Raw genomic sequence first — 17,627 nt, forward strand, 5'->3', positions numbered from 1 at the left:
TAAAAACGGCATTTTTTTATTTACTCAGGTCATCTTTGTTTGATGATAACATTTGTTTGCTGATCGAAAACTTTTAAAGTGTGACAAAAACCAAAAGAAGTGGAAATCTGTAAGGGAGGAAATACTTTTTCAAAAATAATAATAAAATAAAAGAATTAATGGATTTATGATGTTTAACTTGCACAATAAACTCAAATTCCCTTCAATATTGCAACAAGCTGCACAGGAAACAACAAATCACTCATACAAATGTCTGGATTTTAAAGCACTTTTGAATATTTTACTGTCTTTCCTTTAACTTCTTCTTCTCTATCTGTTTTACTCTCCTCCCCCTCAGCTATAGTACGTTAAATGACTCCATAAGTTAGTCGAGCGGAGGGGAGTCCAGGCTCGGAGTGAAATTTCCACCTTGTCAGTGTGCCCCAGCTGGCTCTCAAATTGAGACCAAATAACCAGGTTTTTCTTTCTGTTTTGTTTGCCCATGTGTTCTCCTGGTCAGAGGAGTGTTTGATGGGGTGTGTTTGCGGACCATGACCTCTTTTGTCTCACGATTGCCTCAGTAACACTCCACTGCGCTCTCCTCACTTGGCATGTAAGGCGATGCACAGAGTTTATTTATACAAATGCATCACACACTCACACACACACACACATGCCAGGTAAAGATTTCATCTGCAAGACAAACTTCCACTGCTTCAAATTTAGATAAAGCTGAACCATCCTTGAGAACTTGAGCTGCATATGTAAGATGGATTCCTCCGTCCATGCACTCTTGTTCCCTGACCTGACTTCACTGAGGTCTGCAGGTCTTTTATACAATCCTCCCCTCACTTCAGCTATTCTCTACACAATTAGCTCTGGATTTGATTGAGATCAATACCCTAGCCTCCACTGGTGTCCCAGTTTGGGGAACATTTTAATCAATTCGGCTTTTCTCTCACCACAAAAAAAAGCTCCTTTTCATCCTTTTCGGTGAGTTTGTTATACTTCCATTTAGATTCTAATTAAACCACATAAAGTCCAGCCGTTAAACCGAACACTGGACTCTATTGTAGCTTCTCAGACTATTAATCTTTAATGGAAGCTATTTTCTGCTCTTATATGAGGTGATTATAATGTCTTTTTATGTGGACAGAAGTTTATGACACAATGGGGCTGCAGGTACCTGCCTGCAGCTCACCACCAGCCCACGAGCTGTCTGTTGGACAGGTGGTGCCGGAGCGGGTTAATCATGATAAGGATGTAGACGGTGATAAACATGAAAATGATAAAGATGATGAAATGGGTCACATCCCTCAAAGCCATTAAATCCTAACCGATTTCTTCCCGCTGTTACTTTGGGTTGAGGGCAGAGTGGCTGTCTGCAGTATTTCACACTTCATAAGGTTTACGCTCCATTACTACCACTGACAGGTACTGAACCCAAAGTCATTTGCATGTTATGGTGATGCATTAGCTTGATTATCTCATGCGTTAAAGCACATTGCAGAGCATCTGGCTGATGGGGATTTAACCAAAGGTCACTTTTTGAGGTGCATGCCAAGATAACATTAACTTTTGTAGAGCTTCTTGATGTTAAGTCTTCAATATTCATTAGTTGTGCACTGAAAGTGAAAAGCAGACATCACAACCTCATTAAAGTTATCTAGGAATTAAAAGTTTCCTTTAGATGAGGAGGAGAAATGCTTCATATCACTTCTGGAAATTGCTTTTGCGAATTTCGTAAGGTTCACAGAAACAACAGGAAAGATTCTCACATTTGAAAAAAAAAAATCAATGACAAAGTCTTTAATGGAGTAATTTCAAGGATCATAACTTCTGTTATCAATATGGGCTGAGACTTTCTGTTCCATTTAATAATAATTGTTTCAAAGCAGATAAACTTTTAACAAATGATGTTACTTCTTGAGCTTTTCTACATTTTCCTTTTGTTCTATTGTAATTGTATGATTATAAAAAAACACTTGCAAAGATGCACATCTCAGAGTCAAAGCTATCAGTGCCATTCTCTTTTGCAAAGGGAAATGCTCTTGAACGTCCTTGACCAGGATTTTCTTCTTTATCTATTTGCATATGCATGGAAACAAGGAAAATATTTGCATATTGCTCGCTGTAAGGTTAGTTAAGCACATCTCATACAAAAATGAACAGTTAACAGAACTGTTTTTTATCAATCAAAACAAATTTTCCTCACTGAGAAGAGATGCAACAATGACAACAATAATCTTTTTATAAATTTGCGTGCTTGAATGGAAGAATTACCTAAACTTTGGCCCGTGTCTACAATTTTTTTTTATATTTGCATGCACCTCTTTGTGTAACGAGATAAAAGAAGGATTGACAGAGACTTTACTTGATTTTTTTTTAGAAGTAAAATATAAAAACATTATTTCTTGTGTGTAATAAATGTGTTTTTGCATGCAAGCTAAATCTTTTAGAATAAAAAGTGATGAATCTGCATAGTTTTGCCTCTCAGTAAGTTCACTGTGTGTCACCTTCATCTGTGGAAAAGCAAAAAATGTAGACACAGCTGTTAGGAGTGCTCTTGACAAGCTTGGGTTAAGGTTCTCTCCTCTGCCTAACCCTGAGGGAGGTAACTGATGGCTGCAGAGTTTGAGGACAGGAGGAGATGAAGAAGATGATGAGTCAAGAGCGTGGAGAGATTGAAAAGGGAGAGGAAGGGCGCATTTAACTGTAAAAGAAAATAAATTAGACAGAGAGGCTGTGTGGCACAGATGGGAGGACATAAATGGTGAAAAAGATGGCAAAAATATTGCATACTTCAGCTGCCTCCATCATTTCTTCCTTCTCAGTGTTCCATAGTGTGAGCGATAAAACAGGATGATAAAAGTCTTGCAGCCTCTCCATCACAGTAACTGTTTATTCTGGCATATGAAGATAGCAGAACAAATGGCTCTCATATGGTGGCTTCATGCCTAATTACTCCTTTTTTTCCAACAGTATCTTCAATGGAAGCATGGACTGCTGTCATAGTTTACGTTTATGAGGGGCCTTTGGACAGGAAATCACGTTGATCAATATGTGTTGCTGTATTTCTCATTAGTAACATCTCATTCTTTATATTTATTTTCTGATTGTATGTTGCTGATTTGATAATAACTTGTGTTATTTGAGTTTTTGTAACGTTGCTTTGACAAAGTTCCTCTGAGAGCCCAGATGCTTTCTGACTGGCATCAGTGCAGCACAGGAGAAGAACCCTCAGAAGGACAAGTTGTAAAACAAAGGAGACGAATTATGAGCAGACTGAACCACTTATTGTTATTGCTGTAAAGATAAGGGGGTTTGTAGATTTAGTTTCAGATGTAAACCTCACTGTACTGCCTCCAAACAGGAGATAAGTTGAAAAAAAATGAAACTGCCCTAAAAGCTTTGAACATCAGGGACTGACTTTTAAAATAATGTTACTGTTACAGACAAAACGACAAATAAAATTCAGGTCTGCAAGCCTCAAAGGTACACACCTCAAATATGTAAAAGGGATAGTATGGGCATTTTTAAAAGGATGTTCTGTCAAATTGTAATCAATAGTTAGTACTTATGACATCAGTCACAGAAAACGGTTGCTTTTAAGTCTAAAAAATGTTATGAAACAGGCTCTCATTTGGCTAGTCAGTAATGTAGCCTGGACAAAGACTTCTGCCCGTTTCATAAAATTTGTCACAGCTGATAAGGTACTAACTATTTGACAGAACGTCACTTAAAAAACGACCAGTTTATCACATTAACCTGCAGGTCTTTTAACCCTCCCATGGCCATCGGACCAAACTGACCCGAAGTTACAAGGGCTTCTCTACCGCTCTCTATCTCTGTCTTTTGAGAGCTTCAGGAGGGTTAAAACTGAACAGGGACTATTTTGCAACATCACATTGCCACTGAAGCTTATCTATCTTTGTGACCATCTAAACTCAACTCATGTTCCTAATATGTGAGTGAACAATCCTACGTTGGGTGGATTATCCTTCCCAAAAAAAACAACTTTGTTAAGAATGTCTGGTTGCAACGAGCCAGTTTTTACTGTGGTGACCTCTCTGACACATCCTGCTTTAAACCTAAAATGTGGAAAACATTGTACAGCCCTGCGTCCCTCTTTAGCTTAGTTGGACGGATCAGTTGTTGAGCTATAAGCTCGGTGACCATGAAGGAGTCATTGTCCTATTGTATGTGCGATTGTACAGTTTTGTGGCCTTGGTCATGCATTGAGCATCTCAAAGCTAAATAATGACTTAAGTGGAAACCTATCAGCAAGGACATGCTTTCCATTGAACAAACCATTATCTTGATTTACAGTAGTGAGCACAACAAAGTGACTTACAGGAGCTGCTAATAAGAACATTGTAGGAAAAAGTTCTCCTTGGGGAGAAAGTGTTTCTTTATTGTCAGTGGATTTAAAGAGAGAATATGGAGTCATGGCTACAGGATAGGATTATATTTAGAGCAAAGTACTGTTTTGACCTTTACATTAACTCCAGGTGAGGATTATAAACATGCTTTCAGAACCCTGAGACTTCTGACATGTGTATATCATATCATTTAAGTTTAATTCTTTGTATTTAATCATACTATATTTATTTTTTTTATTTCATGATTGCGTGTTTGTGCATTCAACAAGCAGTGCAATATTTTATATCAAACATGTTCTTCATGTGTTGAGTTTGCTGCTTATTAAAAACAAGGGACTGATTTTAATCAGAGCGTACTTTCATGTGGGCTTACCACAATCCCTGACAAAATGTTCAACAGAAAACACTTTTAACACATGTAAAAGGATATTTACATACTGCACCAAGGGGAAGCAGATTCACTTATAACCTTATGTACTTTTTTACATGAAAAAATAACCTTAGCCACCAGGTACTAAGCTTACACACACACAAACATGCACATAACATGACACAGGGGATGTTCTCTGCTGGTAAACAAGTCTTTGACCTTTTTCCAGTCTCACATCCTCTGTGTGACTTACCGGCCCACATGGAGAGCCTGCATGGCTACATAAAGTGTACACACTCTCTTATTGTCTTTCTTTTCTCACTCGCTGTCTGTGTTGATCCCAGATTTCTGGCTCAGAGAAAGACAGAGGGTTAGTGAGCTGGGGAGAGTAGACTTTTCTCCTCCCACACACCTGGCTCCTTTTCACAGGCATCTCTCCTCTGCTGTATCATTGCAAGTCATTATGGACCTCTTGTTCCCAGTGTGAATTATTAACTATGGCTCTACAGGCCCAGACAGGCCAGTGGGGAAGAGAACATCTCTCAAACACTCAGCTTAAAAGAAGAGAACTTCACTTAGGTTTTTAGTAAAACCTCCCACTCGCTATTCACAAACACTTGAGAAAATTTTGCAGGATATGTTCGAGAAATGCAAACGTCCTTCTGCACCACCATTATTTGCTCATTCATTAGTTTAACGTGTTTTCTTGTGTACATGCATTTCTGTGCAAAAGTCTGCAGTTATCCTTTGTTTTTTTACATTTTTCTTTTAAGGAACCAGATTTTCTTGAGGGGAAAAACAGAAAATCTTGATCAGTACTTCTTCAGGCTTTCTGAAAGTCTTTTAAAGTTGTTCTTTGGACTTTTTTTTTTTTAATCATTCAGTTCGATACCTGAGCATTTTCAGAAGGAAGTTATTTTCTGGTTTGTTAAGCCACTTAACTCCGACCTATTATTTGTACATAAAAAGTATTAGATTTTTAAGATCTTTGTTACCAGCAGGTTGTCATAAAATGCAATTCATTCTCATTTTTTAGATGAATCTATGAGTCTGACAGACAGAAACTAATATTTTAGCTCTAAGAAGGTGATTCCCATAGGACTATTAGCTTCAATCTTGAGATTCACTGAAAGATGATTCATCTCTCAGGTCTTGTGTCAGTGCCTAACTGATTTTTTTCCCCCTATTTCTTAAAAACAAGACTTTCAGATGCTATTCGTATGCTAGAGTAAGTTATTTTTTAGGCCTGACACTTCTTTTTTCTGTTCTCTACTTGTCCACTTTTTTGTTATTTCTCAACAAATACTGCTATCATAGTCAGGTAGAAGGACTAGACAGGGAATGAATGAAAAGCAACCAAGATCCAAATAAAGAAAATTAAAAAAAAAACTTTATAAACCGTGAAGAGCTGTTGATCAAGCTCACTTTGAAGGACTGGTAGAAGGTCTGGCTGCAAAATATAAAGAAATTAGGAGTGGTTAGAAACTTTTGCACAGTGCTGTAGCTCTATGAACTATGTTATGAGATATAAGATGGATATGGATATGAGAGACTGAAATCAATGAGTTCTGTGACAAATGTATGTGCATAAACAACTGTGTGTGTGTGTGTGTGTGTGTGCGTGTGTTTTATCGTGGGGATTATCCTGTTAGTGTTACACCATTTTAAAGCATCAGGCTGTGATTTTTATTAAACCTTCCCAACCATGGAGTCTTAGCACGATAAGGAATAGGCTGAATGGGTCTGTGATCTTCTTTACTGCTTCCTGTCATGCTAATTTGACTCAGACTTCACACTTCAGTTCAGGTCTGGCCCATTTTCAGGCAAAGAAATGAAACTGAAGCTACCCTTGAGCTAATAAAAAGACTCCTTGATGGGGTTATTTTCCTCATCATATACAGACACATTTTACTTGTAATTTTACAGAAAAGGAGATTTTTTTTTACGATTTCTTTAGATGAATCACTCAACCTATCATGGGAGCCACATTAAAGTGACTCTATGAAGAAAGAGACATGTAGAAGAAGAACCATCGCTTCGTACAGCCTCTATGCTGAGCTGTGATTCAAAAAATGTCAACGCTGCATTTGTTGGGTCTCACAGCAAGCCGCCACTTCAGAAAGTTAAAAGCACTTTTTTTTATGGAATCCCAATTTATTTCAATAAGTGATGCATGACTTTGCCTGATCACCCAAAAGCTTTAATCAGAGGGAAATGGGTGTAGAATAGTTAGCAGACAAAAAAAGATCCCTTTAGTTAGGGTTGATGGAGAGTTTTGCAGTTTGAGATGTCTGATGTGACCTCATGATAACAGAGATAAATGGAAAAAACTGTCTAAAAAAAGGAAGGTTGGCAATTTAAATTTTTTTGACAAAATTGGGCTTTTAATGCATTTTCATTAATTGATGTGAGCACCTTTCATTCAATAGCGGATCATCCTTCAGTTGATCCATCCCCTCAGTGCCAAAGTATTAAATAAGTTAGTCATAACAATTGAACATCCTGCTTATATAAATAAAAAAAATCAAAACATCTTGACACTGAATATGCATATGCTTTAAAAAGATTGATATGTTTCTATGTGAAGTATAAAATCGGTGGTAAGACTGAGAGATTGTTGGTTTTGGTCCAGTAGTCTAATATTATACAGACTATAGGTGAAACAGAACCTATTTAATGTGTGTTGGTTCACTGACTTCACTGATTTAAATTAGGTTTACACTGTGTGGTATTCAGCTGTATTAGACAAAAAACATTTTGTCATGAAAAAAACGTAAGAAAATCTTTGGCTGTGAGCTTGAATCAGCAGCCTGTAGTCGTTCATTGTGACAGGCTCGCCAGGAGCCAATTCAGCGCTCTCCTGAGCAAAGACATCCCGTGACAAATTTCAAGCAGTGTCAGAAATTTGGGGAGAAAGTTGTGCTGTGTGACTGCTGCTGATTTTTTTTCCCAAACATGAGTCAACAGCTGTCTTCTTTTCCTCATCCTCCTCCCTCTTTATTTAGTGTCTGAATGTAACAATTAGAGCATCAACATCAGTGCTTATTTTCCTTTTATTGTTGGACTGACATCTCTGTCAAATCTTTGTGACGTACTTTAATCTCCAGCAGCAAAAAGTCGAACAGTCCGGCTTCTAAATTTTGCATCAAACAGCGAAACACAGGTTACTGTAAGAATTTAAGAATCTCAAGTTTGCACAGTGTGGCATCTACTGGCAAAAAAATCAGAAAGTGTGAGCTGGTCATTAATGTTAGCATCTGTGTTTCTCTTTGGAAGAAATGACCGGTCCCAAAAGTCTTTATCCCAGACTGTGAGGATCATTGCCCATCTGTTTTTGTTCCAACAAACATAAAATAAAGTGAACATACGCCTTCTAATTTACAGTATTTTACTTGCATTTCCATTTGTCTAAAACTTGGAGTGATTTACTTTCCTATGTCTAGTTTTAATGTGTAGGAATGATAGTGAGCATCAGTTTATGTTTTCACAGTTAGTCATCCTTTGTATTTTATGTTTGCTTTCTGTTTTTCCCGTGGACGCTGGTTGCTTTTGCCTGAGGCTACATGTTTATTGAAGGTAGACAGCTTATCATCATGAGTGACAAATGCTGGGGCAGAAACCTGGCCATCTGCGGGGGTGGACGGTAAAATTATATTTATATATACAGTATATACACTCCTACATTCAAAGGAAAAAGTTGTGAATCACACATTAAATGGAACTCCACATGACTCGCAAACATGGTTTTCAGCTGGCTTGTTTTTTTCTGTCTTCAAAAAAAAAACAGATGAGAAAAATGAAAGAACAAGTTTACTGAATAAACTAGAGCAACGCTACAAATTATTTTGAATTTGCATGCACTGAGAATGTAAGGATGCAGATGTCTGCCAAAAAGTTACAAATGAGCCAATTACTGCACTCAACAGGTTTTACTCTAAAATGTTGTTTGAAACAAGCAATAATTTGATTTGTAAATAAGAACGAAGGGATTAAAAACAAAGAACATCTTTTGAAATATGTAAGAGTCATTAAAACTTTTTTCTTTTTTGCTGGACCAGCTAACACTTCTGCAGCTTTGGGTTTAAATTCCAGCTGATAACACAGAGCACTGTATTTTTTAGCTCATGGGCCACTTTGTGTGTTAAATCATCTTTTATTATAGCTGTACTGTTCAATTAAAAACAATAATTGCAATTATTATACGACCTTCATAACATGTATAACTTGTGTTTTAAGTAAATGAGAAACAAAAGGGAGACACAAAAATAAACCCTAAAATAAAAGCAAGAAAAGAGATAGTTATAAAACATGAGACAACCATAAAAAAGGTGAAAGATGAATGAAAAGATCATTGAATTCTCAGTGCAGCATGTTTTTCAGTAGACTTTTCTTTGGCTGCTGAAAGAAATCAAGTGCATCCAGCATCATGTTTCATCTCTTTTTCTCCCTTGCTCGCTCAAACAGGTCTGAGTGCTGTTTGAACACTGTTTCCTCTTTGCTTTTCAGTGACAGAGGTCAAAAAGGTATTCTTCAAATAGTAAAAACTACTCCCTTCCACCCTACCGTGATGCATTTCTTTTTGCTGTTCAGTAAAATGCACTCATTGTTGTAAGAAGTAACAAAACTTTTATGGGAATACTTGAAAATGTTCAGAAATTTATCACCTAGAGTTAATTAGGAAATATTTTATTCCTGTCTGCCAAATATAAAGCAGTCCGAGGCCAGTTATCTTAAATTAAGACTAAAACTTGGCACAAATATCCTGCTTGTCTCTGCAAATAAATAGATAATTAGCATACCCATATTTCTCATACTATAGTTGTTCATTTGCCATAATTGTTGCCAATTCATCAGGATTCAAGTCCAGCTTTTTATATTCTGTTAATAGTCATGATATTACAGGAAGGACCAGCTATCTAATGCACTTTCTGTATATAGAAGCAACACTGAGCTCAAACATTTCAGCTTGTTTCCGCTCCTGTTTTTCTGTTAGCTCCATTAATCAAAATCAACTGAGCAGCAGGCTTGTAGATGTAAGGTATAATATATTATTTATGGCTTGTTCAGCACCTTGTAACGTACATTTTACTCCCAATAAGATGCACTCTGCTGAATGAGAATGGCCTGCATCGCTGCTGAAACATTGAACAGTTTCTGCTGGTGAAGTGTTATCAGGGTCACAGAGAAAGTTCATGGATGGTGGAGGGTGAGCCATCTTTGTGTTTTTTCCCACTGTTCTTCTCCGTTCTGTTATTATTCTGCGCGGGACCGACACGGCTCCCCCTGCTCGCTTCACTCCACTCTTGACTTGGTGTTCTGTGAAGGGAATTAATTAGTACGGCGGTTTGAACTCGGGCTGAGTGCAGGGTTGCAGAGGGACCCGAGGATGCAGAGAGGGATTTCATAGGAACATTCGGATGAGGATCCATGAGTGTGTGTGTGTGTGTGTGTGTTCTTTTACTGAAGAACACATAACATAACATCGCCTATGAGTTGACTTTTGAGTCCTGGGTCAAATTGGCTGACACAAACATAGTGTGTTTTGATTATTCTAAAGTAGGGCTTTTTGCGTCCTTCCTTCATTCCCTTTAGTTTATAAGATTAGTTTATTAGTTTGATTAAAAAAAAAAAAAAAACATTTTTGCAACAAAATATTATACCACTATTATGTTTTACATTCATCCCTTTCTCACCAGCTAGCTAGTAAAGGAGTTTAAATCAACTAAAGATAACATATTGGAATTAAAGTCCTAACATTCCTTGGACGAATGCATATCACCCACCGCCTTTTATGTTAGTTTTAAACTAAGATCTCTTGTATTCAGAAACGATCATGTTGAAACCAAACTTTGAGAATAATATTGTGTGCATTCTCACGCTCAGAGTATGTGTTGTGATTGGCTTTGCTACGACCACATCAAATTTTAGCTAAAGTGTTTTGTAATATATATGACATTTTCAGAAATTCTGAAAGTTTGTTGCCTCTACTTTGCTCCTTAGAGTCTCCCATCTTCCATCCTCCAGAGATATCCAGTTTGTTGTTTGTGTTTTTCACTAAAACACCTGTGCCTAACAAGCAGCGAGAGCTCGAGGTTGAGTCCATTAAACAACGAGTACACAAACTGTAACTATGCCAGAGCCCAAAAGATGACAGAAACAAGACCTAAATGGCTTCTGTCAAAATGCTTTGTCTTTTTTCTGTGCTTTAGGAAGTCATTTTTCACAGTGCTTCAGAATACTACAACAATTAGAAGAGAAAGGACAGCAGAGAAAAGTCAGCATTGTCAACTTTCTATTGATGATGCTGTGCTTTTTTCTGATGACTCGCTTGTTTTATCTTTCTGAAGATTTTTATGTTCACTGAATCAAAACGCAGAAGAAGTGTTAGAGACAAACTGTTTGCTAACAAGACTGATAAGGCTGTCAGAAAAAAAAAATGAACAGCCACATTGTTGTCATAGTGAGACAAAACTAACAAGCTGGTGTGTGCGATCAGTCTCATACTAACCAGCCGTGAGCATATGCTTCACTGTTTGCTGCCATGATAGAAGGATTCAATAAACCAAAACGGTGTCTGCGCTTACCTCCTGTTAGCACAGTCTCAGCACCCTCAATCATTTTCTGCTCTTCCCCTCCGCCATGGTGACTGATTGCCTGCACGCCCCCTGGCCGTTAAAATACGACCCCTTTCCCTCACCCCGGAAGAACCCAAGGCCAGTTGTGTTAAAGAATGACAACTCGACCTGCATTATAACATGCTGCCATGTTTAGAGGCGACACTGATTAACAGTGCGAACAGCTAACTCTCACAACAGCGGGCTGCCTGGATTAAGCTGGGAAAAGTGCAAACACCACCGGCAGGACGGAGCGGCACGCTCTGCTGTCACAGGCAAATATGCTCACACATGACCGGCAGACTGAAGAGAGTTTGTGTGTGCCTGCTTACAGCACAAACACGATGACACAAAATGAGCTAATTCATCGTAACCAATAAGACTCTGAGAACTGATTTACGCAGATGCAAGTTTTGTATGCAAATCAGAGCAAAACATCCGTTATAATTCCCTGTGGAGAATTCCCATGCACTTGAAAACCAAGTTACAGCCTTCTATGGTAAGTTGATTTCTTAGCCTTCAAAAAATGGCTCTGATGAAGTTGGGGGATTAGAGACATCTTAGATGAGTCAGAATTCAATTGGATTTGTGCATCCAAGTGTTTGATAGGCCTATTGATTATGTGCTAATATGTAGCAGAAGAACTCCATCGTCTTATAGAATCATCAAACAGAACAGCATCAGATCAGCATACTGAAACAGAACTATGACAACAGATTGAATGCAGAATGGTTAGATGATCATCACCAAAGAAAAACAAAATGCAGCTCTGATCACCAGAGTAGTATGCTGTGGCATGCTCATCGGCATATGTATGGTTTGCATAATATAGACATGCTCATGCAGTTCATGCACCCGTTTCTGAGTTACCAGGTGGCACATTACAGATCTGATTGGATTTATCATACTCCACATTTTCAGTATCATTATTCAAAAAAGTCTGAATTGTGAAATAAGGCTAATGATTTGATGTCAGCAGAATTTAAGACTTTACTAGTAAACATGAGCCTTACAAATTTAAGACTCATGTTTACCAATAACAGCTAAATATACAACTAAAACCCTCTGCTTCTGCTTTGAAAGTTATGTCCTTTCTCCTTTTTCCATCTGCCATGAGTTTGCCTAAAGGGATAATCTCGATGTGGTTAATGTAAACCTCTAATATTAAACCTCTACACTTTTGCATGACATCATTAGTTTGTACAGCGTTTGTGTTGCCACGTAACTGTAAGTGTGTTGAATACAGACTTTGTATACGCTGAGTCCGCCTGATCAGCTCATCAAGTCAGTCCAAAAGTTTATCAAAATTAACTGATACATTCTGCAGCCTCTCAGTCAGCACCAGTGTCATATACATGGTCTATCTGTGTTCAGTGCAGAGGTCTAATAATAAATAATGTAGCATTCTTTCAAGAGCCCTCATATGGTTAAACATTAGCTGCCTAGACGAAGTCTTGTGTCCTTTTCTCCATAATCCGTGCTCTATGACTGATGTCACAGCTGATAAGGTGCTTATTATTAATAGATATTTGATGTAGCATCACATTAAAAATGACCAGACTACCCCTTTAATTTCAAAAGCAGAACCAGAATTTCAATTCTCAGTTCACAGCCACAATTTCTAATCCACCTCCTTCACACATACCTGGTCAAGCACTTTTCATTTTTTTTTTGCTGTAAGACTTATTGAGTATTCTTGTTGCTAGATTTACACTAAGCCTACCTGAGACGTCATGTCAAAGAAATGTCCAAGCCCTGGATTTGTCTGTCAAGCTCGAATCATGAGACAAACCTCACCAGCATCATTTGATTCTGCTTTTGGGTCCAAGACACTGAAAAACAAATGTTACACATGCCGTTACGCATTCATAAAGAAAAGAAAAGTGAAATCCAAGAGAGAAAACATGGTGCACTGAAGAATAACTGGGAAACAAGACAGTATCAGTAGCTTTTCAATTAACGTAATGTGGATGAATGGGAGTTGTGTTTTGATTACAGCTCCTGATAATGTGTGTTCTCTTCTCTGTAATAAGAGAAAGGAGCGGAGCATTCTTAAGTGAGAACTTGAGAGTGTAACGAGAGTCTGAAAGGATCGTGTTTCTGATCGTATGGCTTCTGTTTCTTTTATCCTCCAGTGGAAAGAAAGCTTTCAGGATCCGATGAGGGCAGGAAGAGGCAAAACACATCTGATAACTTCTGACCGATGCTCGGATGCGAGCCACTTCATCTGAAAAATGTCAAAGACTTTTTTTGCTTGGGTTTTGCTGCATGTATATGGCATTAATAGATCTATCTTTCCCCAGATATTTTAAAGTGATTTGATATGATCTATACTAAGCTCAAATATAGCAGAAATATTGTATTTTTTTAGTCAGTCAGGATTTGACAAACATTTTCTGCAGAAATCTTTGCTGTTTTTAGTAGACAAATATCTGCAGAATGAAATCATTTATCTCAGCTTGCCAAGAAATATCTCCACGTCCAACATCCTTTACAGGATGATGGAATCTACCTTTATTTTACTGGAGTTCCTCGTGTCTTTAGGCTCTTACAAAGTGCAGGAGCAAAGCTTTCAGCCAGCGGTTTAGATGCAGAGTGAGAGCAGACTTTTCTTCTAGTGGTTTGCTTGACAGTTCTGGAAAATTATATCTTGTCTCAGAGGAAAATAGGGAAGCTTTTTAAGCTTCTTATATTTCCATTTATTTTATTACGTTGATTGAAATGACTAGTCAGGTGTCACTGTGTATTTGGCTGGCAAACATCAAAGATCAGACAAATATAAATGGTTTTGATAAATAATTGATGCAGCTTATATTGAGAGGAATAAAAGACAAAACTGAAATCTGGAAATTGATGTAACTGAACATGGGTGAAAAGGGGAAAAAATCAAATTAATGACAGAGATGGACTCAATGAAAAGACTGAAACAGCACTCTGCTTTTCCCACCTGGTAGCCTGCTGTATAGGACTCCCTTTTATGCTGAAAGGGATTTTGAAGTCAGTTGGAAGCCGTGATGATGTGCCGTCAACCTGCTTTGAATATAAATGATTTCACCCTGGGCAGAGTATGCAATGCAGGCTCACTTTGAGTGATTTTGCACTCTGAAGGGTGTGCAGGTTTGAACATTTCTACAAGAACAAAGCTCAAAGGGGTTTTGTAAATCAGCCATCATAGTTATGAAGACGGAAGTTACTACTTATTGTATTTATTAGAATGTTGCCATTTCAGCTTCCAGCCCAGCATTATCAAATCATCCATCCACTCACCCATTTCATTTTATTCACTTTTCCATGCAGGGTCATGGGGAGCTACTGACTCTTAGCTGACTTTAGGGCATGTTAGCCAGATTGATAATTGTGTTTTCAAATATCTGTGTTGTTTAGAGCATCTTTAGCAGAAATGGAGTGTAATCGCATCTAGAGATTTGGTAAAACAATCTGGCATATTTAAAGATTTAACCCCACTTGGTTTGAGAAGTTTCACTTCTTTTTTTTTACTCTCATTTAAACCCCAGAAAACTTTATTTTTCTCATACTTTTTTGATCCAAAGTAACATTGAAAAGCAAAACAGTCATAATTTCGATTTATAAAAGTAGGAAAAAAATGCATTGTTATAAAATCCGCCTTAGATTTAGAGACACTAATTAAAACAGACCTGATGTAAATGCTGTCTTCCTGTTTCGTCTCTGTGTTTTATCAACCTGTCTTCTTCTTTTAATCCCACTCCAGAGTTCCCAGTGGTTTCCTTTTCTGGTCAGCAAAATTATGGCTCCCTCCTGTCTGTGTTTCTTCTCCCATCACCCTGCTTCCATCTGTATGTACAAAATTGTGATTCTGTTCCTTTTATTCTTTCTGCCCCCTTTCACTGGGTCTTTATCGCACCAAAAGTTAATCTATTGAACCACTCAACGAGAATGTATTTTACCCTGATCAAAACTTGCAAGCTCTGAGTTTTCGACCATTTTCAGCAGACAAGAGCTCTAAGAGACAAAAGCAACAAAGATAGCAGAAAAAAGGCAGAGGAGATAGCTACATTTGTGGGTGTAAAGGTTGTACATGACCATCTGGTGAGACCATTCAGCTTTCAGTTGGTGCAAACTACTGTGTTCACACTCTGTTCTTAAATAGCTGAGTGACTCATTTTTTCTCTCCTGCACACACCTCAAACCTCTGCTCAGCAGACCCCCATGCAGCACCCCGGCTGCTGCTGCGATCCCATCTCACCCCCTCTTGCCTGTGAAGGATTAATCTTTTAATCCGCCAGGCCGAGGCTTGCTATTAGTACCGTCCGGGCTGCAGTTATCTTTGTGTTTTCAGATGCATCTGTGCATGCCTGTGCCGGCCTCTGCTGCAGCACTCTGAGGTGCAGGTGAGGGTGGGCAGATGCAGGTATTGGTGTGTTTGTGAGATTATTAAAAAAAGCAATGAGGCTGGGGAAAAAGAGATGATGCTTGGGGCGGTGCAATATATAAACAAGGTAGATGGTTTAAATCTGGAACACTCATGGGGTCTGTATCCAACACCTGTCCCAAATCCACAGCTTAAAAACTATGTTTCTCTTTGTAGACAGCAAAAAAATCATAAACAGAATTGATAAATGCTTAGCATTTTTTGAAGGAATGCATATTTGACACTGTCGTTCCTGCCAACTTTTAAACTAAGATCATCTTATGCTGAGAAATAACAGTTGTAGCTGTTTTGGTCAAACCTTGTAAATGAAGTTGGCATATATGGATATCGAGTGGTTACTTTCTATTAATTTCATTAAATTCTCTCCAGTGGCTCATGAGATATTTTGTTAACAGACTGATTCAGTTGACTCCAGTAGTTAATGACATCCATCCATCAGTTTTCTTCACCCGGTTCTCCTTTCTGGGTTGCAGGGAGCCGGTGCCAGTCTCCAGCAGTCACTGTGCAAGAGGCGTGGTAGCCCCTGTTCAGGTCACAAGTCCATCACAGGGCCAAGTTAATGGCAAAGTTTTGAAAGCAGATCTTGCATGACCAGTTAGTGCTTAGAGTACATGTTAGGACTGAATCTCAACTATTACCACTGTCAGTTTTAGCTCTATAATTGTAAAACTGACTGATTTAGAGCCATTTCTGGATTTGATAAGGTCACTTAGTTGTGTTGATCCACATGAATGGAGCTGACTCCAAAAACCAGTTAACTGTAGAGGTACTCTACTAATTACTGTCTGAGAGTTTTATTATAATCTTACCAGTGGCTCATTAGATATTTTGCTAATGCTATAGACAAATGAACACACACACAGATGCATGCACATTTTGAATTATTGCATTTAGTTAATTCATTTAGCTCTGATTCAAACTCCTGCTCTTCAGTGAAAAAGACTGATTGAAAACTAGTAGCCCAGCAGGTGTAGTTATTCTCACGTTAAATACACTAACCAACCCTCCTGCACTGTGGGTTAATGAATAATGATGGATTAAAACTGTCTTTTCTCAGAACACATAGAGACCCCACACCTGGCGCCTCAGTTTCCATTTCCACCAGTTTCCATCTGTACTCCCACTAATGTGTGCGCTCTGTTTGCAGCCATAAATGCCTGGACAAAGTGTTTGCTCGTTTTAGTAGCTCCCTCAGGCACATGCAGCCTAATGAGCTGCTACTCAAGGACAAAGTGAGAGCCCAGCAATGCAGACGAATCTGCAAGCTTGATGATACATTGCATTCTGAAGTTTCACCTTCTGCAAGTTTGCTTCAACCTTTGTGAAGTTTGGCTCGACTGTTTTGAGCTGGAACAGTCAGGGGTTTGAACAGTTGGATCTGTTTCCTCACGAAGCAGTCACAGTGGTGGACATAGAGACTTTTTTGTCGGGTGGCAAAGGTGGGGCATGGATTCCAGCGGGGGAGAAAGGGTTTATCATCACATGAAATATTTAATTTTAAAATTAAATTCATGCAGTCCAATTATTTGATGATGTACTTGACTTATACAAATTACATAAAACAACAGACTGCATGTTAAAAACTTCCTCATTTCCCAAATTCAAGACTCACCACCAGTTGTTTTTCTCAAGCATTTGTATTGACACACAGAGTACTAAATTAAATTTTAATATCGTTTTGAAAAATTAAATACATTTATGATGCACTTGCAATTATACAGTCTCAACTAAAAAAGTACCCAGTGTACCATTAGGCATACAGAACAGGTATTAAACTTATTTTCACAAGAGGCTAAAGCTAAAAATATGATTCTGTTTGAGAGCCAACCTAAGTTTATATATTTTGTAAAATAATTTAATAAATTTATTGT

This window comes from Kryptolebias marmoratus, linkage group LG11 (genome assembly GCF_001649575.2).
Source record: "Kryptolebias marmoratus isolate JLee-2015 linkage group LG11, ASM164957v2, whole genome shotgun sequence".
In the NCBI taxonomy this organism is placed as follows: Eukaryota; Metazoa; Chordata; class Actinopteri; order Cyprinodontiformes; family Rivulidae; genus Kryptolebias; species Kryptolebias marmoratus.